This window comes from Triticum urartu, chromosome 6A, assembly GCF_056163025.1.
Source record: "Triticum urartu cultivar PI428250 chromosome 6A, HENAU_Tu73, whole genome shotgun sequence".
Lineage (NCBI taxonomy): Eukaryota > Viridiplantae > Streptophyta > Magnoliopsida > Poales > Poaceae > Triticum > Triticum urartu.
This window is the reverse complement of record NC_141878.1, coordinates 76,218,290-76,246,178: the sequence shown is the minus strand read 5'-3', so window position 1 is coordinate 76,246,178 and position 27,889 is coordinate 76,218,290. Positions and strand designations below refer to the sequence as shown.

Here is a 27,889-nt window from a genome sequence, read left to right as displayed (position 1 = left end):
GCGCGGTTTTGGCGAGGAGGCGGAGTTCCTGGTACTGCTCGCCGCAGCAGCGTCAACGAGGAGGAAGACATCGGGTGGCTCAAGACATGCCGAGCACGGGGCGAGACTTGGCGTCCTTGGCGGCGGAGTGCTCTGCTCAAAACAGAGAGAGATCGGGAAGTGAGAGAGAGAAAAGGAGGAAGAAAGGGAGAGCAAGGGAGGAGGGCGAGGGAGTCTGGCCTGGCGACTCGGGCAGGGAAGCGCGCGGGAGCTTCGGGCGTCCAGATCGGGCACGAAGGAGGATGGCGTACGGGGACGAGGGGTTGGTCAGGCGGGGCTGTGGTGATTGGCTCGTTGGGGAAAACGAGACTGGGAGGAATTTTGGATCGGGAGGGGATGCTGCTGGTTCGGTGTGGGATCCGATGAAGAGAGTGGCGGCGGTGGGATGGATCCCTAGAAATTTGGGATTTGGTCTAGGGTTAGACTAGCTATATATAGTAGGTGGGTTAGACTTAGGGATATATCGTCCCTCCGATCGCAATCGAACGATCGCGAATAAAATAGCTAGGAAGACCAAATAATAAAAACGGTGACGTTTTGTAGATGTTTGGGGATATCCGGATCCAACGGTGACGACTGCTCGGGTCGGGTCCGGGACAATTTCGGACGCGCACGTGAGGGGTTCGATGCACTGTGCAGAGAGGGTTTCGGACCGTGCGGTCGCATCGGACAACTCCGGAAGCGAAGAGGGGAAGGAGGATGGACTAGGTGGGCTGTGGCGAGACTGCGAGGGGGAGAAGAGAGAGAGAGGGCCCGGCATCTATTTCTGGAGACCGAAAACGTCCGACGTTAGACCGGCTATATTGCCGCTATAGTTATCTGTTGGGGCGTCAAACGGACTCCGAACGCGATGAAACTTGGCAGGCGGTCTACTAACAACAAAACAACACCGCACGCCGACTTTCATCCCATTCCGAGAACATTTTCCGGTCACTTATAAAATAATATTTCGGACGTGCCTCGGGCGCGTGCAAGTGTGTCTGGACTCAGAACGGACAAAGGACGGAACTGGGAGACCCGGACTAATGCAAGTTTTAAAACATGATGATGCAATGCACGTGATGACATGACAAGATGCAACATGCAAGCGAATGACAAGGCAACAACAGCAAATAACTGAAAGACACCTGGCACCTCGTCCTCGGGGCATTACACCAGGCTCAGCTGCACGCCCGCTGACAAAAAAATCAAAACAATACTAGAAAAATTCAAAAAAAATCCATTTTTTGTGTGATGGATAAATGTATGCGTGAGGTCCGCTCCAATTTTCAACTCATTTGGACGTCTAAGCATCTCTCGACAAAAAAGAAAAATTCGGTCATGCATCAATTTATCTACTATACAAAAAAAATTGGAATTTTTTGAACTTTTCGAATATTTCTTTTGTTTTGTTTCTGATCAGGTGCAGATGAGTCTGGACACCGAAATGCTGCACTCATTTTAGCTACTCTAGTTAGGCTCTAGGGTTAATCCTCTACACCAAACCCAACCAATTCGGGGCATCTATGTCAATAATTTCGCGGCATCTGCTTGCTGATCGTTGCCTAACTTCCCTTCATACTCATACGTGAGAAATTCATCTCAACTACCCGGGCCTCACACGCGGCTGACTGGAAGCGGCCGGCTAGAGGGGAGCGGCGACGGCTGCTGGAGGCGCGCGCCGCGGCAGCTGGAGGGGAGTCGTTGTGTTCTCCGTCGTCGAGCCCCCTTTCCCCGTCTGCTGCTGATCAGCAGGTTATCTAATTGCAGCAGAGCATTGTAAAGCTGAGATCGTAATAGTGTGTAGCTTGCGTATGAGGATTGAGGAGAGGAGATCGTAATAGCTCCCTTCTCCGTTGTAGCCAAATTATTGTTGAATCCCATTCCTTACTGTGACAGAGGAGGTTGGCGGCGAGCTGGCGATGGAGACCGTGTCCTCGGAGACGGCGGAGGACTGGCGCCGCGCGCTCTCCTGCGTGGTGCCCGCCGTCGTCGTCCTCCACGCCACGGCGCCGCGCGCCTTCGACACCGGGGTCGCGGGAAGCAGCCATGCCACGGGCTTCGTCGTCGACAAGTCCCGCGGCATCATCCTCACCAACCACCACGTCGTCGGGCCCGGGCCTGTGGTCGCGGAGGCAATCTTTGTGAACAGGGAGGAGATACCCGTGTACGCCATCTACAGAGATCCTGTGAGAGTTTTTGTTTTACTATTTGATTCCATTCGTTTCTGCTAGCTTATTCCGTTGCTCATGGCGTATTTTAATCAGTTTTGCTAAGGACCCTGTTTTAATCCAAGCTCCCCCACTCTTCTCTAAACAGGTACACGATTTTGGGTTTTTTCGCTATGATCCAGCTGCCATAAAGTACCTCAAGTACGAGGAGATCCCTGTAACACCTGAAGCAGCATCTATGGGGCTGGAAATTCGGGTTGTCGGTAATGACAGCGGCGAAAAGGTCCTGCCCCCCCCCCCCCCCCCCCCCCCCCAGTTTCAATTTTCGGTTTGCATTTTTTTTCTCCCAGAATTTTGGTCATTTCAAAAAATTCAGCAATATCTTGGACAAAATTGCAAAGCTGAAATTTGAATTTTTGACCGAAACCTGACCAAATTTTGACCGTGCCGAAATTATTTGGCTCAAAGTGATTTATTTCGCCCCAGGCCGAGCTGGCCGAAAAATCACTTCAGTCTGTTGCTGGGTTTCCCATAGAGTTACATGCATATTGGAGGTGTCATCCCTTACAAGAGAGTTATCCAATAGACTGGGTTGCATGTTGATTCATGTTGACTGGATACAGGTTTCAATCTTGCCGGGAACATTGGCTCGACTTGACAGAGAAGCACCGAACTACACAAAGTATGCCTTCCTTTACATGACCAAAGCTTGTATATTCAATCCATGGATCATTATGTATTGCTGCATAAATTCGAAGTCCTAACCTTGTTTTACTTTTCTACTATAAAAGGGATGGTTACAACGATTTCAATACATTCTACATACAGGTAATTCTTTTCAGCTATCCAATATTCTGTATTTTTTTGTTCCAATCGGTGATGCCAATGCATCTAAAATAATGTTTGGTGATTTGCTCCTCTGCGAGTGCTCATAAGTTAAAATATTTTTTGTTCTTTAGGCTGCATCTGGTACTAAAGGTGGCTCTAGTGGTTCCCCTGTTGTTGATTGCCAAGGAAGAGCTGTTGCACTGAATGCAGGAGGCACTACTTCCAGAGATCCGGCCTTCTACCTTCCATTAGACCGTGTAAGTTGCTTATGTATCAACACTAATATAGTACTTCCTCATGCTCTAAGTACAGGAAGAACATAAATGTTCTGGGATCATAGAAACCAGATCAGCATCTCCTACTTAATCCATTAATTGTTTGGGGCCCTCTTAGCTAACATTATCTGCCTAAATTGTTCCAAGTAGTTAGAACACTCAATCTGATACGTGGCTGTTGGGACCCACTTGGCAGCAAGCCAGAATCTGCTTATATTCCTCGTGGTACACTTCAGGTGTGCATTCTGTCTGATGATCCTTTTGTTCTGTTAGATGCTACCGTTTTAGTTTTCTATTTTGGAGAGCTAATTACTGAAGGTTAATGGCATGCATCCCATGGAAACCTACATTTTTGGATGGGGGGAGTAATTGTTTTATCTATTATTTGGGAACTCAGATCATCCATGATCCATTTTTTATTCTGTCCTTTTCAAAGGTGACTTTTCAACACAAAGGTTTCGAAGAAACTCGACGTCTTGGACTCAGGAATGAAACCGAGCAGGTTTGATCCTCCTGTGCTCCTTTTTCTAGTTTGGAGAAAGATGTATATCTTGTCTTTTGACGGCTCTGTGTGCTACATGATTAATTGCACCTTGAAATTTCTGCTAGGACAGGGGGTACGACTTGTTTCTCCAGCAGGGGAGACTGGAATGCTGGTTGTTGATTCTTTGGTAATGTTTGCTTCTTAGTTTTGTTATTCCTAAACATGTTTTCTTTTACGCTCAGCTTGTTGCTTCTTCCATTGTACTCCCTCCGTAAAGAAATATAACCTTTCTATCTCATACGGAAACTGCGTAATTCTGTTATTGCAGGTGCCAGATGGACCTGCAGACAAACATCTGGAACCTGGTGACGTGCTGATTCGCATGAACGGGGAGGTACGATTGTTTTCAAACGGTCTACTAATAATATTTCACCTTAATTTTTTCACCCTGTACTGATGTCTTGTGACTCCATTGATTGTACTGCTGATACCTCTGTTATCATCAATAAGATCTGTGTTGGTGTTCATCATGGCCTTCAACAATTCATTTATATTAGTTGCACTTGATATAAATTTGATTGTGGAAACTTAAGTTGTTAATATTTCAGAACTTATACTTGATTTTTCAGAAAATATTATGCTTGGTTGCTGTTGTATATAGACTGTTCTCTAGGTTATCGAATGCCAATTTGCCAAAAGACATTGCTTCCGAAAGTTATGAAGATTTACTATACTAGTTTATTAGTGTGCATTCTTCAAATTGTTCTCGCTCCATTAGCAGTGACTTGAATTGGAACACCCGTCTATTGCGGACGACTGTTTTCGTATATCCCTGATTCCCTCTGTTTTGTTGTATGTACCACCAAATATAAGATCAGGGAACTTATTAAGCAATGCACACACCCAATTGACCATGGTTTTTAAGGCAGTAAAGAAGAGGCGAGGCACCTTACCCCTGCCCCAACTATTAAGCACTAAGGCATGAGGTGAGGCTATGCCTTGGACAATCCTAACCTACCTTTTTTATATGAAAAGGCTGCGCAGCAGCTTTTCATTGAAATAGTAGGGGTAGAAATACAAGAGCAGAGCAGTCAGATACAGCTACAACCAGGGCTTAGCCCAAGTGCCGAGATGGCGCACGGGAAAAACTAAACCATGCCTGAAAAGCCTAATCAGGTTCTAATGGCCTGTGGATCAAGCAGGTGATCCTATTACTCCCAGCTAACGTCCTACATAGAGCATGGGCCGGTGTTGTTTGTTTATTTTTGATGATCCTCGCACTTCTTTCCTTCCAAGTGGTGCACCATGCATAGCAGTGTTGTCCCTAGGCATTTTCAGATGGTGTATTTACCACAGCCCATAGGCTATCAGTTTTTGTAATTTTGTGTGTTGGTTCTCTGAAAGTTACTTCATGTTTCTTGTAGTCACGTGCATAACCTAACTATAAAACTCGGCTGCTTGATGTTCACTATATTTCTTTTCGCTGATGCATTTTTCATGTTATGTTAATTTGTCATACAACATTAATTTCTTATTGAACGATGTTCTTAACTATTTACAGATTGTAACACAATTTCTCACTATGGAGTCATTAATTGATGAGAGCGTTGGCAGGGAGATAAATTTGCAGATCGAAAGAGGTGGAACCCCTTTAACAGTAAAGCTGAAGGTAGTTTGAGAGCTTGACACATCTTATTTAATCTGCATACGAGAGAGCAGTATATATGATGTATTACTCCTGTAATACAACGTGCCCAACTTCATTTTCCTATTGTAACCTCAGTTTGCCACATCATACTTATTGGACTCTTCAGGTAGGGGATTTGCACTCCATAACTCCAAATCATTTCCTGGAAGTTAGTGGTGCTGTCATCCATCCACTTTCATACCAGCAGGTAAGCAACCCTGCTTTCATTATTCTTGTGTGAGCCGAATAGCTTACGCTCTCAGAATCTCAGTGCCGTTCTCAGGGAAACCATATGTATTTGTTTCTGTAGTATTCTGCCTTCAAGAACATTTTAATGCAAATAAAATTTGGACAGTGAGTCAGTTTGAAACACTATTCCTTGGTGTCTGTCTTCCTCCTTTCCTCGGCTACAGCATCCTGTCCTTGGAGAGGATCAAGGCCTTGCTAACCAGTAGGAAAGCACCTGATTTTGTAATGTGGGGTGGGGGGCTAATCTGGGTGCCGAGCTTAGGGCATGTAAAGGGGCCTTGCCTGACCAATTAAGTCGTTGGATGTGATTGCTGACGGTGCTGGACTCTCGGCCGACGAGTGGCTTATGCACTACACCTTGGAAGCCTCCCTTGTTCGGCCACCTAATTAGGGTGGTTGGGCACCTGATCCCTGGGTTGGTGTCATGCATCTACAGTAATCAAATGACACCATGATTATGCTCAAAGGCTCGGATCTTGACATTGTTAACCTTAAGTTCCTCTTCTTTGCTTTGAGGCTATGTCGGGTCCTAAGATCAACTTTGACAAGAGTGAGGTGGTGATATTAGGATACTCTGAGGCCGAACAACAGCGGATTGGCGACAACCTAAATTGCAGGTTGTCCTCCTTTCCCATATCTTATTTGGGGATGCCCCTATGAGACTCAAAGGGTTATGCTGGTCAAGTTTGACCCACTCATGGGGTGGGTCGCGTCTACAGAACCCTGGCGCAGACGTTTTACTTCCAAATGTAGTAAGACGGCCCTGATTGACACAAATCTCTCTAGCCTTCCCATGTATATGATGGGATTGTATATCTTGCTGGAGCAGGCCGGGTTCGCAACTCGTTTGATAAATATCTTTCTTGTTTCTTCTGGCAGGCGAGAAAGATCGTCAAAAATACCATATGGTAAAGTGGGTTGACATCTGTTTGCCGAAGGACCTGGAGGGGATAGGCATCCTAGCTTCCCGTCGCATGAACGTGGCCCTCATGCTCCGTTGGGTCTAGCGGATTATGCGAGGGGAGGGGGTTTGTGGTTGCAGCTTCTTCAGACTAAATATTTGCGGGGTGAGCCTCTCCCTGCTTGATCCATCTAACGGATCAAGCAGCAGATCTACCTAGGGGTTACCTTCTCCATCGGCAATGGAGAGGGGACCCTATTTTGGCTCCACGCTTGGCTCGGTGGAACTCCTTAACGTATGGTGTTCCCTAACCTGTTTGCCATTTGCGCGGATCTGATGATGTTGGTGTCTTCAGCTGCCCTAAATGGTCAATGGAACATCTTGCTCCGGTGGTCATTAGGGCATCTGGAGTTAGTAGAGCGAGCTAATTTGCGGACTACCCTCCTCGCTGGTGCTCGCAGAATATTCGAACACTATTTCTTTGTGTCTCGCCATTTCGGGTGTTTTCTCTATCAGCTCGGCATATCATGCTTGGTGTCGCAGGGTGACTATTGCTTGGACATCGCCACTTGGAAAGCGCCCTTGCCCTTGAAGATCAAAAAAATTCTTTGGCAATTGTTGAGGGATCGCCTCCCATCCAAGACGGAGATGAACAAGAGACACAGCCCAGGGAATGACCTCTGCCCTCTGTGTGGGGTCCCTGTCTCGGGGATCCACATCCTCTTTTCTTGCACCACAGCGAGGCTTCTTTGAGGTCTTTTTCTGTGAGGCTCTAGGGCATGATTGGGAGGCCCTAGACTTGGCTGGAATCATTCAAATCAGTGTCAACCAGACCAGTAGGAGGAGACACCTCTTCTGGTTTGTGTTTGCGGTGTTAGCTTGCACTCTGACTTGATCTTCAAATTCCTGGCGTTTTTGCAGCACTACTGGCACCCGTTGTCTAAGTAGCGCGACCGAAAGAGGTTTGGACTGATGATGAACGCGATGCATGATGACGCTAGCCTCCTTGCCTCGCAACAAGTCCCCTCACTCTGCGGCCACTTGGTGGTCTTTTCTCCCTATTGCTTTTATGCTTTTCTTAGGCGTGTTTGTGCCGATGCCCCAGTAGGATCTTCTATTTCTTTGAACTTGACACTCTTGTATGGACGTGGTGTTGGCTTTATTTATATAGTGGGGTGAAAGCCTATTTTGAGAGTACACATCCTATCATTCTCTGCCACCGGGAGCTCTGGCCTTTGTTGTGTGTATAGTAGGGTTACTGATTCTCCTTTTGTTGGAGGCGTGTGGATCTAGTCTGGGCTTGGTGTCGATGACCCTTTCTCGGATGTGGATCGTTGCCTCAGCCCAAGCTCATGCCAGGACCCTCTCTCCTGACGAGGAGGAGCTTGGATCTGGATCCTTCTCCGATCTACTCCATATCTGGCGATTGTTTGGCTAAACAAGATAACCATGGTCTTTGATGCCATATGTTTGAAGAATTCCTTGAAGGTACTCATACCAAGGATGTTAGAGTTTCTTTGTTTCGGACGTTCCATGACGGCAGGTGAGAGATGTTTGTCCCCAGATTTAGTGAACAAGGCATTTGAAGTCTGAGCTCCGTGAAGCTTATCTGTTATCTACACGTCAGAACATTCAAGCCTTAGGTCACTGCCAATTAGACCACCAGCAGAGGCGAGCATAGTTACTTAGACTACTTTGGGCCCCCGAAGACTCCAGTCGTGGTTGTGAGATGGTATTCTTGCCTGATCTGCCATCAGACTCCTTCTGTAGCCTTCCTCATCTTTGTTATGTACTTCTCCGTTTTTATTTACTCTGCATATTAGTTTTGATCAAAGTCAGACTTTACAAACTTTGATAAAGCCAATAGACAAAAATATTAACATATACAATAAAAAATTAATACCATTAGATTCATTGTTGAATGTTCTTCTACATCATATAGATTTGTTATGCTAAATATTTATATTCTTTTCTATAAATTTGGTTAAATTTTACAAAGTTTGACTTCAGTTAACTATAATATGCGGAGTAAATAAAAACGGAGGGAGTAGTATCTTTAGCTTTCTTCATATATGTGCATTGCACCAGTGGCGGATCTAGTGGGGGTGTGCCGTGGGTGCCCCGGCACCCCCTCCAAAGTTGTAAAATAAATTTTACTATATAGTTAACACTAAATATCAATTAAGCTGTTGTTATTTTCGGACTATTTATTGAGATTATGATGTTTCTTAGTGTAAGCTTTGACGTGTGGCACCCCCAAGCTTGCAATTCTAGGTCGGCCACTGCATTGCACCATGTTTCAAAACTGTCCTATGTCAAACTACTTTAAGTTTGAACAAATCTATGAACAATATATTAGCATTTATAGCACCAAATTAATTTCATTAGACTCGTCATAGAATATATTTTTCATAACCTGTGTATTTGATGTTGTAGGTATTAGCATGCTTTTCTATATACTTGGTCAAACTTAAAGTAGTTTGACCTAGGACAAAACTAAAACTTCAACTTATTTGGGACGGTGGGAGTATGTATTATAAGCTTTAATGAAATACTCCCCTCCGCAAAGAAATATAAGAGCGTTTAGATCACTGAGTACCTTTTAGTTGTAAAAAGGGAGACTATATGTTTATGTAGTCTATGAAAGCATCTCCCTCTGTAAAGAAAATATAAGAGCGTTTAGATCACAAAAGTAGTGATCTAAACGCTCTTATATTTCTTTACAGAGTGAGTACCTTTTAGTTGTAAAAAGAGAGACTATATTTATGTTTATGTAGTCTATGAAAGCATCATTGTACATAACTTAAACTAATCTTGTATTTTCCGTCCAAAAAACTAATCTTGTATGTAATGATGTTTCAGGCTAGACACTTCGGGTTCAAATGTGGTCTTGTATATGTTGCTGAACCTGGGTAAGACATCTGACAATTCATGTTCTATTTCCTGAGATTTCTGTCTTATTCAACATGGTGCGACGCAGGTACATGCTCTCCCGGGCATCGGTTCCACGATATTCTATTATCAAAAAGTTTGCAAGAAAGGATATTGCAGATTTAGGTGACTTTATTGTGGTTATTTCAGAACTGTCTAGGGGAGAACGAGTGCCTCTTGAATATGTAACATACACTGCCCGACATCGGAACAAGGTAGGAAAATATTCCCTGGCGGCTTTATCATGAAAAATCTTCTTTATCTATTTGTTAGAATACAACTAAAATTTTGTCTTATTGATGTGTCCAGTGTACAATAGTTACAATTTATCAGCATGGATGGTATGCAACACCTCAGTTATATACTCGAAATGATGCAACTGGATTGTGGATTGCAAAATCAGCTATGCTACTGGAATCTCCATATGTAGTTTCCATTCATCAACGTGGTCATAGGGATGTGAACTCAAATGTTTTTTTTTAAACGAAAAGGTAGTGAGGTCTACCTTATATATTTCAAAACAGGCAAGAAGCCTGGGGACCGTAATGGTCGATTACATGAAGCTTATTTCAGCACCAGGGTGCCCTGGCGATAAGCTGCCAGTTTGCAAGTAGACAAGTAAAGAGAAAAACAGACAGGGGGAAAGAAGAAGGGAGAGGTGAACAACTGTGTGACACAAAAAAACTGGGATGAACTAGCTTAAAGCCGAAGCCCGCTTAAGCTAGGTTAAGTGGTGTGTCCACGCGTCTATAGCATCATTGTCGCTCTGCTCATGGCTTCTATGCTTCCAGAGATGAAGTAGCCGTGACATGTACTGTTTGATATAAGCCAGGGACCACCTCTTGAAATTGAATACTCGGTCGTTTCGGGCGTGCCAGGATGTGACAGCGGTGGCGGCAAAGAGAAGGTGGAACTTGCTTGTGGCAGGCCAGCGTTGTTCAGCCCGTTCGATAAAACTGGTGAGGTCCAAAGAACCGAAGGCAAGATCAGTTAGGCCGAACACATCCCAGATTGCTGAGGCCGGGCAGCAACGTAAAACCAGGTGCGACGCAGATTCTGGAGCAGGGCAGATATCGCAATCCTGGCTTGACACAATCGAGGACCAATGCTTCTTCATCATGTTATCTCGAGTATTCAAGCGACCCCAGAACAGCAGCCACAAGAAAACACGGTGTTTGAGGGGGATGATCCGGTCCCAGACCCAAGAACTGTAAGCACAGGCCATACCACTGAAGGTGAGAAGCTCATAGGCGTGAGCTGCAGTGATGGGCTTATTATTGATGGCAGAGAGCCTGGAGTTTGGTCGGTGAGACGATGCCGTGACCGAAGCCAGAAGGGGGAGGAGGAGCTGGAGATCGTTGCCGGCAGAGGCTGACAGGTTGGGGTGAAGCTGGAGGTGCCAAAAACCTTGAGGGCATTGAGAGGCCACAGAACAGTCCTTGTCTCTAGCAAAGGTGTACAAAGTAGGTAGAGCAAAGCTGAGACGTCCGAGTGGGAGCCAGCAGTCATGCCAGAAAGATATCGATCTGCCAGGTCCCAAAGAACACATGGAGGAGGCTAGAACCATGGGGATGGACTGTTTAAAACCCCTCCAGATGGCAATGTCGCGTGCACAGTTCTTCCTTGGTATAGAGTTGCGACAATATTGTTGGGCGAACCATTGGTAGCAAGGAACGTCAGAGTGTTGGAGCACCCGAGCAACAAATTTGGTTAGCAGGGCCTGATTATGCGCCAACAGATCTCTAACGCCCAGGCCACCTTCAGAACGAGCCATGGTGACGAAGTGCCGGGCAACTAAACAGTGGCCCCCTTTAGCTGCGCTCGTGCCTTGCCATAGAAATGATCTCAACAAGCCCTCTAGCTTGTGTAGGGATTCCTTCGGCCAGCGGAAGCACGCCATGAAGTAACTGGGGATGCTGGCCAGAATGGAGTTAACCAGAGTGAGTCTGCCGCCCCAAGACAGGAGAGTAGCAAGCCAACCCAATAAACGCTTGTCGACCTTATGAATGACAGGTAGCAGTAGGTCGTGCCGAATCTTGTGCAGAGAGAGGGGCAAGCCAAGATAGGTGCAAGGGAAGCTGGAGGGTGGGCATCCGAAAATGGCAACAATCTCATTGGTGGTAGAGCTGTCAATGCAAATCGGGATGAGCGTGCTCTTGTGATAGTTGATCTGTAGCCCAGAGAAAGCAGAGAAATCAGACAGGATCTGCTTGATGATGTTGGCTTGTTCCGTGTTGCCATGGAAGAGGATTAAGGTGTCGTCGGCGTATTGTAGAACTGGGAACAATCTGTCCGAACCGAGGGGGTGAACCAAACTACCATCTTGAAAAGCAGAGCAGCAGAGACGTTGCAGAACATCGGCCACTAAAATGAATAAGTATGGCGATATGGAATCGCCCTGTCTGAAGCCTCTCTTATTAGCAAAAGGGGCACCCAGCTCCCCATTCATCAGGATGCGAGAGGTGGCCGTGGAAAGCAAGCAGTGAACCCAACTGATCCAACGCTGAGGAAAGCCTCTGGCAGACAAAATATTGAGAAGGCAGGGCCAGCTGACGGAGTCAAAAGCTTTTTGGAAATCCAACTTGAGGGCTACCACGGGCAACTTCCTTTTATGCGCCGTCTGGATCATGTCTGCAGCCAGAGTGAAGTTCTCAACGATGGCTCGACCTTTGATGAAGCCAGACTGCAGGGAGTGGATTAAGCCAGGGATTTGAGTTTGAAGCCTTCCGGTCAGTATCTTGCTAGCAAGCTTGGGCACACTGTGTACAATTGAGATGGGTCTGAAATCCTTGAGCTCGAGTGGGGTTTCCTTCTTGGGCAGAAGGGAAATGTGAGCCAGGTTAATGCCGGACAGGTCGAGCTCATTCTGATAGAGCTGAGAGAAGAAAAGTTGCAAGTCTGTCTTGAGAACGCCATAGAAAGCTTTGAAGAATTCGTTGGTAAACCCATCCGGGCTAGGGCTGCGGTTGTTTGGCGAGTGGTTGATAGCTTCAACTATCTCTTCCCAGGTGAACTCCCTAGCTAGGCACGAGAGTTCGTCGTGCTCATAGAGTTGATCAAGCTGAACTGTAGGTATCGAGGGGGAAGGTTGACCGAGGAGAGCAGAGTAATATTCAGTAGCCAGCTGAAGCTTGAGCTTGTTGTCGAAGAACTCCACTCCGTCCTTAATGAGTACCCTGACTTTGTTCCGTCTGGCATGGCCATTAGCAGCAGCGTGGAAGAAACTGCAGTTCTCATCTCCAGAAACACACCAACGGAGTTTAGCCCTTCGTCTCCAAGACGCAGTAAGCCACAGAATAAGCAACTCTGCTTTGTCTGCTGCAAAAGTTCTCAGAGTCTTTTCTAGCAGCGATAGGGAGCGTCGTTCCTCGATGGAATCAAGGTAGTGCACCAGTTTCTTATTATTGGAAATGAGCAGGTCTAAGCTGGCTCGTGATCGCTGCCATTGACGCAAAGCAGCACGGGTGCGTCTCATCTTCATGTTTATGAGAGTGGCAGCTGAGTGGATTGGTCTGGTGCTTTGTTCCCAACAGTTTTGAATGATGGAACGCGTTTCCTCCATGTGTAACCAATGATTTTCCATTCTAAAGAGCTTGCTTTTGTCCTGGGTGTTGCCAAACTGGACCAAAAGAGGTACATGGTCCAAGGTGATCGACGGAACAACCATAGCTGAAGTATTGCTGAAGGATAATAACCAGCTGGTGTTGATGAGCACTCTGTCAAGCCGAACCAAGGTAGGATCTTCACGTTTGTTTGACCAGGTGAACTTACGGTTGCAAATATCCACTTCATCCAACCCATGCGATCGAATCCAATCATTAAACAAGTCCATCATGGCCCAGTTGACTCGACCTCGAGATTTCTCCTCCGTGGACCGATACATGTTAAAATCGCCAAGAACAATCCATGGCTCAGATATAGAAGCAAATGTATTGTTGATCTCTTCGAAGAAAAGGTGCCGCTCTTGATGAATGAAGGGAGCATAAACAGTGGTGACCACAAAAGCTGATTCAGACGTTGTTGAAGAGAACCGGACTGTAAGATGGTATCTGTGTGAGGCCAAGACCTGACCAGAGAAAGCAGAAGTGTCCCACGGAACTAGAATGCCGCCTGAGGAGCCTGAAGAGGGCATGATCGCTTGGTTGTCGAGGTAAGCAGGAAGAAAACTCTTCAGCTTGAAGGTTGAAGCTGATTCCAACTTTGTCTCCTGAAAACAAGCAATGCTAGGTCGACAGGAAGTTAGAACATCGCGAACCAAAGAGCACTTATTCACATCACCCAGGCCTCTAACATTCCAATCAACAAGCTTCATAGATCGTGGTGAAAACCGCCCATGCAAGAAGAAGAGGACATGGCAAATGCATGAATGACAGAATGCAGGAGGCAGTAACATAGGGGGGGGGGGACATTGATAGCATTGATGCAACAGAGGTCTTACAACTTGGACTAACACAGGACTGACTAACAGGTACAAACTGACAGAAACATAGACCGAAAACAGAAAATAAACTAATAGGGTGACCTGACACTGAGCTAACGGAGCAGGAACGACTCTGGGACGAACGCTAATGCAAAGCAACAGAAGAACAACTGATAAACCTCTAAACATCTGGTTCAGAGCGAGCCCCCATGGAAGAAGCGGATGAGCTGACCGAGTGGCCAGAGCAGCCAGCACCGGTGGTCGAGGAGGAGGATGCTTGAGCGAGGATGGCGTCCACGTTGAGGTCGCAGCACTTGGCTACTTGCTTGAGCTTGCTCCTGGTCATGGGCGCGGGGGTGCTGCCGAACTGGAGGTCCAGCAGCTCGGCGACCGGCACCACCTTGGTTTTCTTCTTGCTGCGGGAGGCGCCGGAGCTGGGACGCCGGCCATAGCCACCGTGGTTGGAGCCAGAGGTCGCCGCTTTGCGCTTAGAGGCGCGCTCGACAGAGCCAACCCGCTCCCCATCATACATCTCTCTGATGCGAGGGCTGCGGCGCGTAGTAGAGGGTGGCGCATTCAGATCTTGGACGGCAGGTGCGACTGCAGAGTCGGGGTCCGCCTGTTCAAGACCCAAACCAGCATCCTCCGGCGGCTGAACCGCGGGGTCAGCATCAGAGGCTCCTGCGGGCGCAGGAGGAGACGGATCTCCGGAGGGGGGAACAACCGCGAGCCCCAGATCCATGCCTGCCACGGCCCCGACAGGGAGCGGTGGTGGTGGGGAGGCTAGACGAAGAGGGGCGACGGGACAGTCGAAAAGCTGGAGAGTAGGCGGGAACGGGCGGAGATCATCGGCCCTAGGCTCTGGCGGTGGAGTGCGGCAGGAGCAGAAAGTGGTGGCGACATGAGCGGGGAGCAAGGAGCACGCTCCGTGAAGCAGGTTGGTGTTGGCCACAGGGGATCGGTCGCAGTTGAGCAGGCCGTCTCCCAAGGCAGGGGCATGCTTGAGCGGTCTAGGACAAATGGGCCGGGTGGCAAGCACCTGGTGGGCCTGGACGCGCGGTAGGCTGGAAAGTAGGCCTCGGCAGGGAAAATGGCGCCTCCAGCAGCGGAGAGAGGTGGGCCGACGGTGGGCAGGAGCCCATGTGGCACAACGGGCTTGGGTGGGTGCATGTTGTCGACCGATGGAAGGAGGGGAAGGGTGCGCGGGCACATGAGGCCCGACTCATCTTGCGGCCAGAAATTGAACAGCAGGGAGCGGCAGCTTTCCCGCGCCAAAGTAGCAGAGCGTAGGTCGAAGCAGGGGAAGAAGCCGTCATCCAGGGCGACGGCTCGCACCTGAATGGCACCTTTGGCAACCCGGCAGTTGCTAAGCTGAAGCTCGAAGGAGAAAGACAAGGCGTCTGGGTCGAAGGAGACTGCTGCGCTTGGCCGGGCACAAGCCGCCGCGAGGAGGGAGGAGCGGAGGCAGCCCCGCTGCTCGTCCTCATGAGCGAGTTGCTCGGTCGTAGGGAGGGAGAAAGGGGCCCCCACGATGAGTTTGGGCTTGTAGGAGATCTTCAGCATCGCCATGAAGTCTTGGTCGGAGGCGATATGCGGCTGGAGGAAGGCGCGGTAGGCCCGAGTGGCCATGCCATCATCCTCGACCTGGCCACCCGACGCCGCACCGGGCCCCCGAGGCAGACCGCGGTCCTGGCGAGGCAGGGTCCTGGGGAGCGCGTGGCTAGCACCGGAGCCCCCTCCCCCCCCCCCCCGTGGCGGCGCACTGATGGAGGTTGTGGAGGCGCAGTCGGAGATCCGAGCGATCGGGCCACGTCCCAGATCTCGTTGATCAATACGTCAGCGTACGCGCCGGTGCCGTCGAAGCGATGGAAGGCGATGTGGTGAGGGATGTGCTGCAGGGCTTCGACCTTGGCGAGGACGAAGATGCCGGCGAAGTCGTTGCCATGTAGGCAAGCATGCTCCACCCGCAGCAGCCCGGCGAAGCCAGCGACAGAGGCAGCGACGCCTCGCCTGTTCCAAAGCTCGAGAGGCAGCTTTTCCAGCGACAGGCTGACGACGTGGCGATAGGAGAAGGAGAAGGCATTGTCCCCTGCTGCATGCGGGAGGATACGGACCGTGTGCGGGCCGACGTGGATAGGGCTCGCACGAAGGGCCGCGGCCTGCTCCTCCTCACGCTGGAACACGGCGAAGGCCGTGCTTACCGCAGAGCCAGCAAAACGCACAGCAGCGATCCTGAGCCGCTGCCTGAAAACACGCCGGAGCCATGGCAGAAAGTTGGATTTGGGTGGCGAGATGTTGATAAGGCAAACGAGAGTGTTCTGGTCGGAGACGAGGGGGAAGTGGACGTCCAGCGAGGTGGGGCGGCCTCGGATCACAGGCTCCATGGGGTCGGCGGCTAGGTTGGAAGGGTCAGGGCAGAAGGGGATGATGACTAGCGAGGGCGAGGAGGCTGGGGTTGAGACAGGAGGAGTGGTGGGTGACGATGGGTGGGGGCTGGCATTAGTAGAAGCGAGGCGGCGTCTAGGGTTAGACGGGTAGACGCGCAAGCTGCATTGGAAGCTGAGGTGACCAATCCACCGGCATAGCCAACAGACAGCAGGATCCCGACAATCACGTCATCTATGGCTATAGGAGAGGCAGCAGAAGCAGCGCTGGTGAAGGTCAGCAGGTTTACCGTATCTAAAAAGGCGATTTGTTACGGCTCGCGAGACGCATAATGACTCTGGCAACGCTGAGTCACGCGAGAGCAGGGCGTCCCGATAGGTTGCATGACGCGGTGAGGATGGTCTTATTGATGAAGACGACGCCCGAGCTGGCAGGGGAGGCAGGGGGTCGGCTAGGGGAGCGGTCATGGAGGTCTCCTGATAGGGCAGAGGCCTGCTGCGTCATCAGGGGAGGGGGATGCGGGGTATCTAAACCGCCAGGCACTTGATTATCGTCGTCCGCGTGCTGAAGAAAGGGGGGGATCGGCCATCTAGTCCTAGGAGCCCCGGAATCCTGGGCACGAGAAACGTGCATGGGGTGGGGTCCGAGGACAGGGGGCAGAGCAGCGTTCTGGGCCCAGATGGAAGAACGAATGGGCGGAAAGGACAAGGCTGGGGCAGGAAAGGACAAGCCAGAAAGGGTCATCCTGACACGAAGCAAACCGGACGTCCAGCAATCGCGGAGGACCATTTCCTTGGCGATGCATTCATGAGCGACAACGAAGAAAAAACAACCAGGCTAACACGCCCTGACAGCGTAGCCGTTGGCAAACCCCCCGAACCAACTCAACGACGGCGTTTTCCTCTCGCCGGAGTTCTTTGCTTCTCTCCTGGTCAGTTGGTTCGGGGGGTTTGCCAACGGCTATGCTGTCAGGGCGTGTCAGCCTGGTTGTTTTTTCTTCATTGTCGCTCATGAATGCATCGCCAAGGAAATGGTCCTCCGCGATTGCTGGACGTCCGGTTTGCTTCGTGCGCCGGCGGGGCGGCGTCGCCCCGCGACGGCCTCGACAGTGGCACAACCATACTCCAAGAGCATCGCATCCTGAAACCGCTCACCTTCCATGGGGCAGACGCGACCAGCAAGCTAGAAAACTAAAGAGAAGCTAGCATGCATCAAGAGCGTAGGGAACGGCATGCATCAAAGCAACGGGCAGTAGCAACCAAGAGATCAGAGGGAGCTCAGATTGAAAGAACAAGCCTGTGATGATGGGAAGGTCGTGAACGTGGAGGGCGAGGTCCGGCTTCCTGGTCGAGTAGGGCACACCGAACTGGGTGGTCGCCGTGGCCGGAGTGGCGAACAGCGGTTTAGGTGGACGCCGTGCCCGGACGTGGGAACGGCGTGGGGTGGCCGCCGGCGCCGGAGCGGCGGGCGGCGGGGTGTGCACTAGCCTAGCTCAGCTATCTGGACTTGACGAGTCGAATCTCCGTGAACTCAAATGTTGATGAGAATATAGCTGTTGAAGGAACCGTGTCATCTTCTAGAGATTTAGATGACATAAAAGGTGTTTCACGGCATTCTTCTAGCATGGAAGGCTCTGACCTTGCTAGAACAATATCTGGTAAAACTTCATTGGCAGAACAAGTAATTAAACCAGCCCTTGTGAAGTTTGAGGTGAGAAACATCTATACTTTGATTTTGGAAGGAATCATGTAGTCATGGTGCATCAGATTAATATTTTTAGATCTTGTCATGACACTATACCTGTTTCGTAGCCTACCCTAACTAAAATGGTTAATGTGGTAGAAGCTTACCCACGACTCCACACAAATAATGTTGTAAAAACAGTTCTGCCAATGATAAAACAAAATTCACACATTGGACCTTTGGTGAATACAGTAATATGGTCCTCTAAAAAAAATTCATGACTAAATTAATCATAATCTGCGTCCACCAACAACAGGCTAAAATTTTCTAACATTCTGAGGAAAGAAGTTCAACTTCCAGAATGGCACAATACATTAGACAAGCGCTGGTAGTTGTCTACACTTTTTCTTTGAGAAAAACACAAAAGCTTGTCTTCATGAATTGTAAAGTTTTTTTACTTTTGTGGAAGCCTGTTGAGAGAAAGGAAACTTTGTGAATTCCCATGGACTCAAGGCCAATATAAAGGTGGTGGGATATATGGTATTCCCTCTGTTCCAAAGTAAGTGTTGAGGTTTTAGTTCAAATAAATTTGAACTAAAACCTCGACAGTTACTTTGGAACTGAGGGAGTAACACATTCATGTTAGAGAGACTCCCGGGTGAGAGCTAAGCTAGTGTTCTAACAAAACTGACTCACTGGTAGGGTACGACAACTGCATCTGTTTGCTAAGTTTAGAACCCAGACAATCTAGAGACACATCACCAGACACAGAGTCTCCCCCAATGACAAGGGGGATTACGGTGGCAGCAACTCCAACTGGTGCCATGATACCATGTTATGAGGGAAATCAACTTATGTCCTATCCTCTCGGCTCAAGGCCAATATATAGTTAGCCAATCAGATTAGAATCAGATTCTATCTTTAACTACACCCAGACTCAACATGACTACAGACTATTGGTTTCTTGCGCATCAGTTCTTTATGCAATTTTGTTTCATGAGAAAATAAAGAACTAGTGTCATCAAATAGGGGACTAAAGTTATGGTTATTTTCGTGAGACATGTGAGGTCTACATTTGGTAGTTCATTTATCATCTTTGAGGTTACTTATGGTTTCATTCCCTTGCTACTTGTGGCATCTAATGGCGTCAATGGTCAGAAAAATGGGCTTCATCTTTAGAAATTCAGCAATGGTGATTGATAGTGAACGGCTGGCACTCCTATATGTCAATTGTGTCCAATAAATGCCATGTTTTTTCCTTAGTGTTGTCCAGTGGCGGAGCTTAGTGAGGGCCAAAGGGGGCCATGCCCCCCTCCCCCCAACCAATTATTGTCAATGATCGTACGCCTACGTGGCAAAACGTGCACGTATGTGGTTACAGAATCAATCAACCTGTTTGTGTGCTAGCTTGTACGCACGTATAGCTCTACTGGGTGATTTAATTTAGTGCTTTAAAACCAACAGTTGTGTGCATTATAGCACAATGTACCATGCACTTGTTAGTTTTGAGCTGTAGCTTTTGTGTTTCTTGTTAAAAACCACCTCACTCGTATATCTCTAATTTTCTACTTTTCTATATATAGGTGCGCGTGCCACCAATATGCATGATTGATGGAGTGCATGCTAAACATTTCATTGGAGCTGGTGTGGTAATACATCATTCTGACTCTCTTGGTCGGATTGCTGTTGATAGGAATACAGTTGCTGTATCTATCTCTGATATAATGGTTTCTTTTGCTGCATATCCCATTGAAATACCTGGAGAGGTATGAGTTATCCTCCCTTTCCTAATTGTAATTTGAAGGTATACATAATTTCCATTTAATAGTAGCTTCCACTTTTTGGCTTTCAGGTTATTTTTCTGCATCCTTTTCACAACTTTGCATTGGTTGCATATGATCCTTCGACACTAGGAGTTGGAGCATCCGTTATCCGGGCTTCTAAACTTCTTACTTGTTTGTTTTCTGTAGAGTGCTTTCATGCATTTCTCAAACTAAATTGGACAGTCAAAGAAAGAATAAATTGCAGAACTGGCAAGTAATGTGGCTAGTCTCTGGTTTACTTTCTTTAAGATTTTTTCATATATTTCTCATAACTAAACTAGTTGGTGAAAAGAAAGTGAACTGTCCAAATAATAAAGCTACTCGTGAATAATTTTTTAATGGGTTAGCACTGGACACATTCATTTGTTCTCTTCTGATTCTTTTCCAGTTTTTATTTGTCATTGGGCGGGGTCGCGGGGGCATTGCCCCCCCCCCCCCAGCCTTGATACAATCACTGAAGGAAAAATATATATTTTAGGGTCTTAAATAGAAGAAAGTGTAGTCATTAGCCTCCCCAAACATTAATGTTTTCTCTTTATCCCCCCTGACATCTTCGTCTAGTTCCACCACTGCTTACCCTTAATGTATATTGAAATCCTGAGATGAATTACACAAAAGTTATTGGATATACTTGTTTTCTTATATTTCATTCTTTTATTAATAATCGCAATCGTGCTATCACTAAAATGACCTACCCGGTAGTGAAATTTCTATTTCCTTCTGGCAGAAACTAATTTGGACCATGCGATCTGTTTTCATGTTTTAAGAAATTCCTTAATTTTTTATATGTGTAGAACCTGCCTTCCGCCGAGGAGATTCTGTGTACCTAGTTCGTCTAATTGATAGTTTACATGCTAAATCAAGGAAATCAATCGTAACCAATTGGCAAGCTGTTAATATTTGCTCAAGTGACTTTCCACGGTAGCATGCAATGAATACGGAGGTCATTAAGCTCGATACTGGTACGTTCTACAAACATTTCAACAAAACTGAGTTCTTGTGTCTCAATTTTTCATATTAACTATGTAGGGAAATGTTTATTACAGATTCTGATATCGAACTATCGGGTGTGTTGACCGACGAGCAAGGGAGAGTTCAAGCACTATGGGCAAGTATTTCCAGCCAGGTCAGCTTTCATTGGAGTGTTCACATTAGTCTGTTGTCCAAGTATTGATGCATTAGCAGCATGATGTCTCCAACATAAAGTAAATGGGCAATAGAAGAGAAACATATTCACCGCATAAAGACCTTAAATTGCTGAAATATGTTATGAGTACTTGCGCTAAAGAGGATGAATTGTTTTGTTTTTTACCTGTCATAGTGAGTCATAACCTCTACATCTGATGCTGTGATTCCAACGTACTAATTGAGGTATAACGCAATTAATTATTTTGTACAGCTCTTTGGTTGTGGCAAAGAAGGGGGCCATCAATTTGTTGTAGGTATACCAATATACCTGATAAGTCAAGTCCTTGAGAAGATAATCTCTGGTGCTCCTGGACCATTTCGTCTTATCAATGGAATTAGGAGACCAATGCCATTTGTCAGACTTCTGGAGGTGGAGATTTATCCAACTTTGCTCGCAGAGGCAAGTAGTTATGGATTGAGCGATAAATGGGTGCAGGTAATTAGATCTCTTTATCTTTTAGCCTTGTCTGAAATTGCTATCTAATCTGAAAAACATCATATGTAATACTGTCGCTTTTTTCTGTGGCTAGGTAATACTGTTGCTTAGTGGCTTCTGAGCCTGAATCTTGATGTGCTTATCAGCGCAACAATTTTTTAATGCAGTCAAATATTAATGACATTCATCTGAGGCATTCAATAATAGTAGATAATTGCAGGGGTGTTTGTGAGGAGAACACCTCGCATGATTGCCATTTGGTCCCTTTTTGACTAGTTAATTTATCCCGTGTTGCATACATTAAATATTTACTGTTCTAAATGAACAATGTTGCAGGCTCTAGCTAGGAAGGACCCTGAGCGAAGACAAGTATTGCAAGTTATAGGTTGCTTTGCTGGATCGAAAGCGGAAACTCTTCTTGAAGGGGATATGATTCTTGCTATCGATAAGAAGCCTATTACATGCTTCCTTGACATTGAGAATGCTTGCCAAAAGCTGGACCATTCGGTTGGTTCAGATGGAATGCTTAACATGACAATATTTCGCCAGGTGAGGACTCTCTATAAGGAAAAAAAACTTTTTCTTTGACGAAGTACGATTGAATTAGGTATTTATCAGTAGTATAATTGCTTCAACATTCGAGCAGGGAAAAGAAATAGACCTTATCGTTGGAACAGATGTAAGAGACGGTAATGGTACAACACGTATGGTGAACTGGTGTGGATGCATAGTTCAGAATCCTCATTCGGCTGTACGTGCACTTGGTTTCTTGCCAAAGGAAGGCCATGGAGTTTACGTTTCTAGGTGTGTATCATATTCCTTCACTAATTTGTATGCTCAAATATTAGAAACTGTTGATACAATACAACAACCAAAACCTTAACTAGGGGATGTCCACAGGGACACAGTAATCAACTAAAGTCAACTGCAGTCAACATGGTCAACCCCTGGTCCAGCTTGGTCAAAGGAGGCCTAGGCGCCAAGCCTTGGTCCAAGGAAGTAAGGTAGCAAGCCATGGTCAAGGGAAGTCAAGAGAAATCAAGAGGAAGCCTTAGATCAAAAAGTCAAAATGGTAGTCAAACAACAACAACCAAGGCTTTTGTCCTAAACAAGTTGATGTGGGCAACATATAAAGTCCAATAGAAAACATGTGGAATCCAAAGAGTGAAGAGAGAAAAGAGAAGTAACGAAACTATAAAAAAGTAAAATTAATGTCCCGGCACATAGATTGTTGATTTCCATGATGTCCTATCAAGAGCCATATATCTAAATGCAGTCTATTCCTTCAAGTCCCTTTTTACGACCTTCTCCCATGTCACCTTTGGTCGTCCCCTACCCATCTTATTATTTTTGCCACCCTTTAAAATCCCACTATTAACTGCTGCTTTTGGAGGCCTTCGTTGGATATGCGGAAACCACCTTAGTCAGGGTTGGAGGACAAGCTTCTCTTTAACTGATGTCACCCCTACCCTATTACTTAGCATCTTGTCCTTTCTTGTTTGGTCACACATCCAAGCACATCTCCGTGACACTCATTTGTTGGATGTGTTGTCTTTTAGTGGGCCGATATTTTGCTCCATAAAGCATCACATGTCTGATTGTCGTCCTATATAGGACTCGCCTTTTAGATTTTGTGGGACCCTGCGCAGTGGATGCCAGATGCTTCCCGCAACTTCAGCCACCCTCTTATTATCGTGTAGTTAACATCCTCGTCTATGCCACCATGTCTTTGCAAGAATTGATCCTAAATAATGGAAGGTTCTCAATCCCCTTGGTAGGCCCTATTTGTCCTTCTATACTAACCTCTCCCTCCTCGCACATGGCACAAATGAATTCGCATCTCATATACTTGGTCTTGGTCCTACTAAGTCTAAACACTTTGGATTCCAAAGTATGTCTCCAAAGCTCTAATTTCCTGTTGACAACCACCCTAGTTTCAAAAGGGTATTGCAAAGGAGAAAAGGATTGATGTCTCTCATATGAAGGCCCTTGGGAAAGAAGCACATCCATCCTTTTTTGTGGGAAAGAAGCCCATCCATCCTTGTGAGAATACAAACCATGTTCCACCATAGCCCATGGACTAAGACAAATGCAAGTGGCGCACCTAGTCCACATTATTCATATAGATCCTAGGACAAGAGGAAGGTCATTAACCACCTCCTGGCCACTATAAAATGAGGGGCATCCCCTCCTCTCAAATTGATCCTCTTCTCACTCCCTCATTCTTGAGGCTTGCATGAACCCTCTCCTCCCCCTTCAAGCTCCTATCCACCGAGAGTCAAATGGCGCGCCACCCCATAGCATCATACCAAAGTTCTTCTCTCTTGTGGATATAGGGATCTTATTCATCTCTCATACATCTCATGCCCAACATGGAGCATTAGCCAATCTTTGCATTTCATACCTTGGTATTAACCCCTCTCGTGTCGCTCCCATGGGCGGCTCGAGAGGAACCCTAGCCGCCGCCGACACCTTCCCTTCCCTTCCTCCTCCACCCACAGCCACCGTAGGGTGTCATTGGGCAAAGCCCGCGTGGGTCCACTAGTGACGGGGATTTTCCTCATCTCGCCTGGGAGGCACGTTGCAGGGTGCTCCACTAGCGGCGGGGACTCACGAGCAACAAGGGGTGCACTGGCGGGGCTGGCACAGTGTCGTGGAGCGAGTGGTGGCGAGGCGCGATGGCCTTGGAGAGCCATCGTCAATTGGTCTAGGGGAGCTCATCGCCCAGATCTATCTCCCCTTGGGCGGTAGCTCACTCAAGTGGTGGTCCTCATGGCCACGACGGAGGAGGGTGGAACGGGTCAATGGTGTTGGGTGGCATGATGTGGTGGCACAAGCGTCGACTTGGTGCCTGTGAGTAGTGGTGCCTGGTCCAAGGTGCACCCTGGCTCCCAGATCTAGCTTCCTCTATGGTGGTGGCTCGCCCGGCCAACGGTTCTACGGCCATGGCCAGGGGGTGGTGGTGGATGTTATTGGTGGGTTCCAATTGTGGTGATGGTAGGTTGTGGCTCGTGGTTGGGGCTTGGGTGCGGGTGGCACCCGAGATCGATTTGACTTCGTCTGTGTGGGTGCTCAAGGTAAGCATTTCTGTCATCGGAGCCTCTTGCTAGACCTAGTGGGGACACTCGCCGCAGACTGGCGGAGGTTGGGGAGGTCTCGCGGAGATGGAGCTCAGCTGCCAGCATCCACGAGATGACCGGGATGGGATGCTTCAGGAGAAAGCCTTGTGCCGACCTCATCAGCAACGATGACGGTGACATCTTCAGACGCCGCTTCCCTTTATGAAGGCTTCATTGTGGAGCTACCATTTCCCTCTCATTCATGTGCCTCCTTTCGACTGATCGAACAAAGCTAGCTCCCACTCTACTAGGTCTGCCTAGTGGTGCCCGGTGCTAAGTTCTTGGTGTTATCGTAGCTCGCTTATGGTTCTTCTTCTGTTTTTTCCTGTTCCTTCTTGTGTGTGGTTGTTGTAGCCATTGTATTGTATGTCACTCTATTTTATGAAAATGAAAATGGTTCGGGCCGGCTTTTGCCCGCCATAGCAGCTTAAAAAAAATCTCTCAGCCATATTTTGCTCTTAGATCTAAGATCTAGACAAGAACATGGTTAGCCCTTCAAGCTAGTATATCCCACTTGTATACCGAGGGTATAATCTCCCTTTAAGCTTGTCTTCTATGAGGAACACTTGAGATCTAGGGTAGTGAGTAAGTTGTTCCTTGCAAAGGAGATTCTCGAAACGGGCTTTCATCCCACTTTATAAATAAAGAAACCAACCAGTTCAACAATTTGTCATACCGACAAACATAGTCTATTAGGACCACAACACAAGCAAACCCAAAGAAAACAGAAGAGAAAGCATAAAAAAGATCACCAAGTGGTTAACACATCAAGAGAGGGGAAGAGAGGGGTATCACCAAGCTTGTTATCTTGGAGACATCTTCTATGGAGCATCTCTTTTCTTGTCCCATGCATTTGAGCGAGGCTCCCATGGTGGTGAGCAAGAGGGACTAGGACATAGGTACCTCACAGTGCCTAATCTAGTCAAGAAACATCCCCGTGTCCCCCTCTTTGTGTGTCTTGTGACGTGGCGGTTTTGACGGCTTGCTTCTCACGATGAGCAGCACGCAAGGCATCATCATCACATTTTGGGGGCCTATGGCAACGAAACTTTGGGCAAGTCCCCCAAGCCCTAAGATGGTCCTTATTATCCCTGCCAGGCAGGCACTCCCTATCTTGTGTTGGTCAAAAACCAGCAACAAAAATCACCAGCTTTTTTGACTTTTTCAGAAAGGAGGATGACCCCTGGCCTCTGCATCAGGGCGATGCATACAATCATAATCATTTTATTAATTAGTCACGAAGACCTTACAAAGTAATATATCAGTAAGTCTGAAGCCACCAACTTGGCAACATATGTCGCTACACCTATCCCCATGATGAAGGGGTGCAGATTGTCGGGGCCGCATACCCAGACCAAGCACCAAAGCTCAACATCTAAAGCCGGAGGCCCAACCCAGCTGAATTGTCGGGTCTGGGTCACACACTTGTCTGGCTCACTCCGGCGTGCACCGCATGCACATGCTGTAGAGGCCGTCACCACCGTCTTCCACCGATCCATCTTCAGAGTAGGTACTGACGCATCGACCATGCCAGGCATACCGTTGATGCCACCACGAGCCAGACATCGCTTCTACCCTGCGTGAGTCTATGTATCCACGTCCAACGCCAGGACTCCGCTGCACCATGCCACCAAGACTCGTCATCGTGGACGAGGTAGATGAACACCGCTCCACCACTTGTCTGCTCCATCCAGCAGCTGCTCCAAAAATGATGCCCCCATGAGGGAGAGTGATGCCTAAAGCGCCACCATTGTCCAATCCGGGAAACCTGAGTCTAGGATCTCGCCTGGAGGAGCGCAAGTTAGTCGATGGTAGCTGCAGTGGCGATGTCTTCAACAAGACAACGACGCGAAAAAGCCGCCATCGCCCGCCATGACCAGAGCCATAGCACGGTTTTCACTGGCAGCGTCGCCTCCCCACTCGCCACCGGGAGTGGATGTGTGATGCCACAACCAGCCAGTCAACCACACCTCCGGCGAAGGAGGTGGCCACCACCACTGCGCCCAGGGCCAGAGCCCCTGACATCCTCATATGGAGGGTCTAGCCCAGAAGCCGCTTGTCGTCGATGGATCAAAGGAAATGCTGGACAGCAGCAGGTCGCGGCCCATTGAAGCCCATCTAGCCCCAAATCGGGCACCCTAGCTGCCGCCGGAAATCTCGTCGTTCACCACCGCCTGCATGTCAACCTTTGATCCAGCTGGAGCGAATCGGCGCCACCCTGACCCGAACACCAGCCGATGAGAAACGCCGATGTGGCACACATGCTTTGCATGCGACGCCCCTGGCGCAGCGGCAGGAGGGGGGATCTTGCGCTGGGGATGGCTGGAGGCGGCCGGCGAGGGTGTCCCGGTGCAGCACGGCGCCACCGTACTGGGTGGGGGGAGGGGAGGGGAGATGATCAAGAGTGGTAAGAAAAATCATGAGTTAACTTTAATCTTTTAACTGAAACACTATTTACAGTCTAATAGAGGTTTAGATTTGTCAGATTTGAATGGTCAGTGAGAACTCGCTAAAGCGATAATGTTGCTTTTAGTTGATCTGATATGCTAATTCTGTTTACAAGTTGTGTGCACTGGCTGCCGTGAAGCAGCAATGAATTCAAGAGTGCAGCATGTAAGAGCTAGAATTTTGGTAGGAAAATATGTAAACAAAGTAATAAGTATCCTGGAGAAGGAGAGAGAAAGAAATGTGGCCATTTGACACCATTTTCTACATGCTGCGTACTCACACAGTTTAATAAAAAACAATTTAATGAAGAAGGCAAGTTTGTGTGTGTATTGGATTCGCGGCCCTAAAGTACATTTTAAATAGCCCTTGATGGGGAATGAGCAGCAAGGTCTTTATGCAGAGGTTATGCTGGAAGTCCCATCCATAGATATGGTCTCTACCCTCTCCAGTGGATAGTTGAGGTTAACGGGCAACCAACTCCAGATCTGGAATCCTTCATAGAGACGGTGAAGGTATGCATTGCCAATAGTGAACAGTGTTCTTCTTTTGTCATGTTCCAATATCTCGTTTTTAAACTATATAGCGAAGTGCACATGCCATTTGTCTGAATTGACCTTTTTATCAGGGATTGGAAGACGGTGAATTTTGTAGGGTGAGGACCGTGAAGTTGCGTCCTTGCTCTCAAACAGGACCTTCACTACTGGCAAACCTGGGAGCTCAACTTTGAGCCGGAGACTGCAACATGGCAGAGGAGGACAATAAAAACATTGCAACGTGTGATCCATTCTATTGGTAACTAGATGAACTAGATTATCTGTTGCGCCAAATGGCGTAAGATCCCAT

The 27,889-nt window shown here is 47.8% G+C and overlaps 1 pseudogene across 1 annotated transcript; it reads left to right on the top strand.

Moving 5' to 3' along the window:
• The first annotated feature begins 1,269 nt into the window (after positions 1–1,269).
• Positions 1,270–27,889, top strand: LOC125516751 (protease Do-like 7; annotated as a pseudogene). Its single transcript, XR_015608691.1, has 24 exons — positions 1,270–2,207; positions 2,338–2,472; positions 2,813–2,871; positions 2,981–3,017; positions 3,149–3,278; positions 3,443–3,528; positions 3,729–3,794; positions 3,907–3,963; positions 4,105–4,170; positions 5,338–5,445; positions 5,591–5,671; positions 9,476–9,525; positions 9,594–9,759; positions 9,854–9,970; positions 17,895–18,059; positions 19,616–19,798; positions 19,885–19,987; positions 20,650–20,817; positions 20,902–20,981; positions 21,255–21,479; positions 21,816–22,028; positions 22,126–22,283; positions 27,447–27,558; positions 27,672–27,889. The product of XR_015608691.1 is annotated as a protease Do-like 7 (transcript).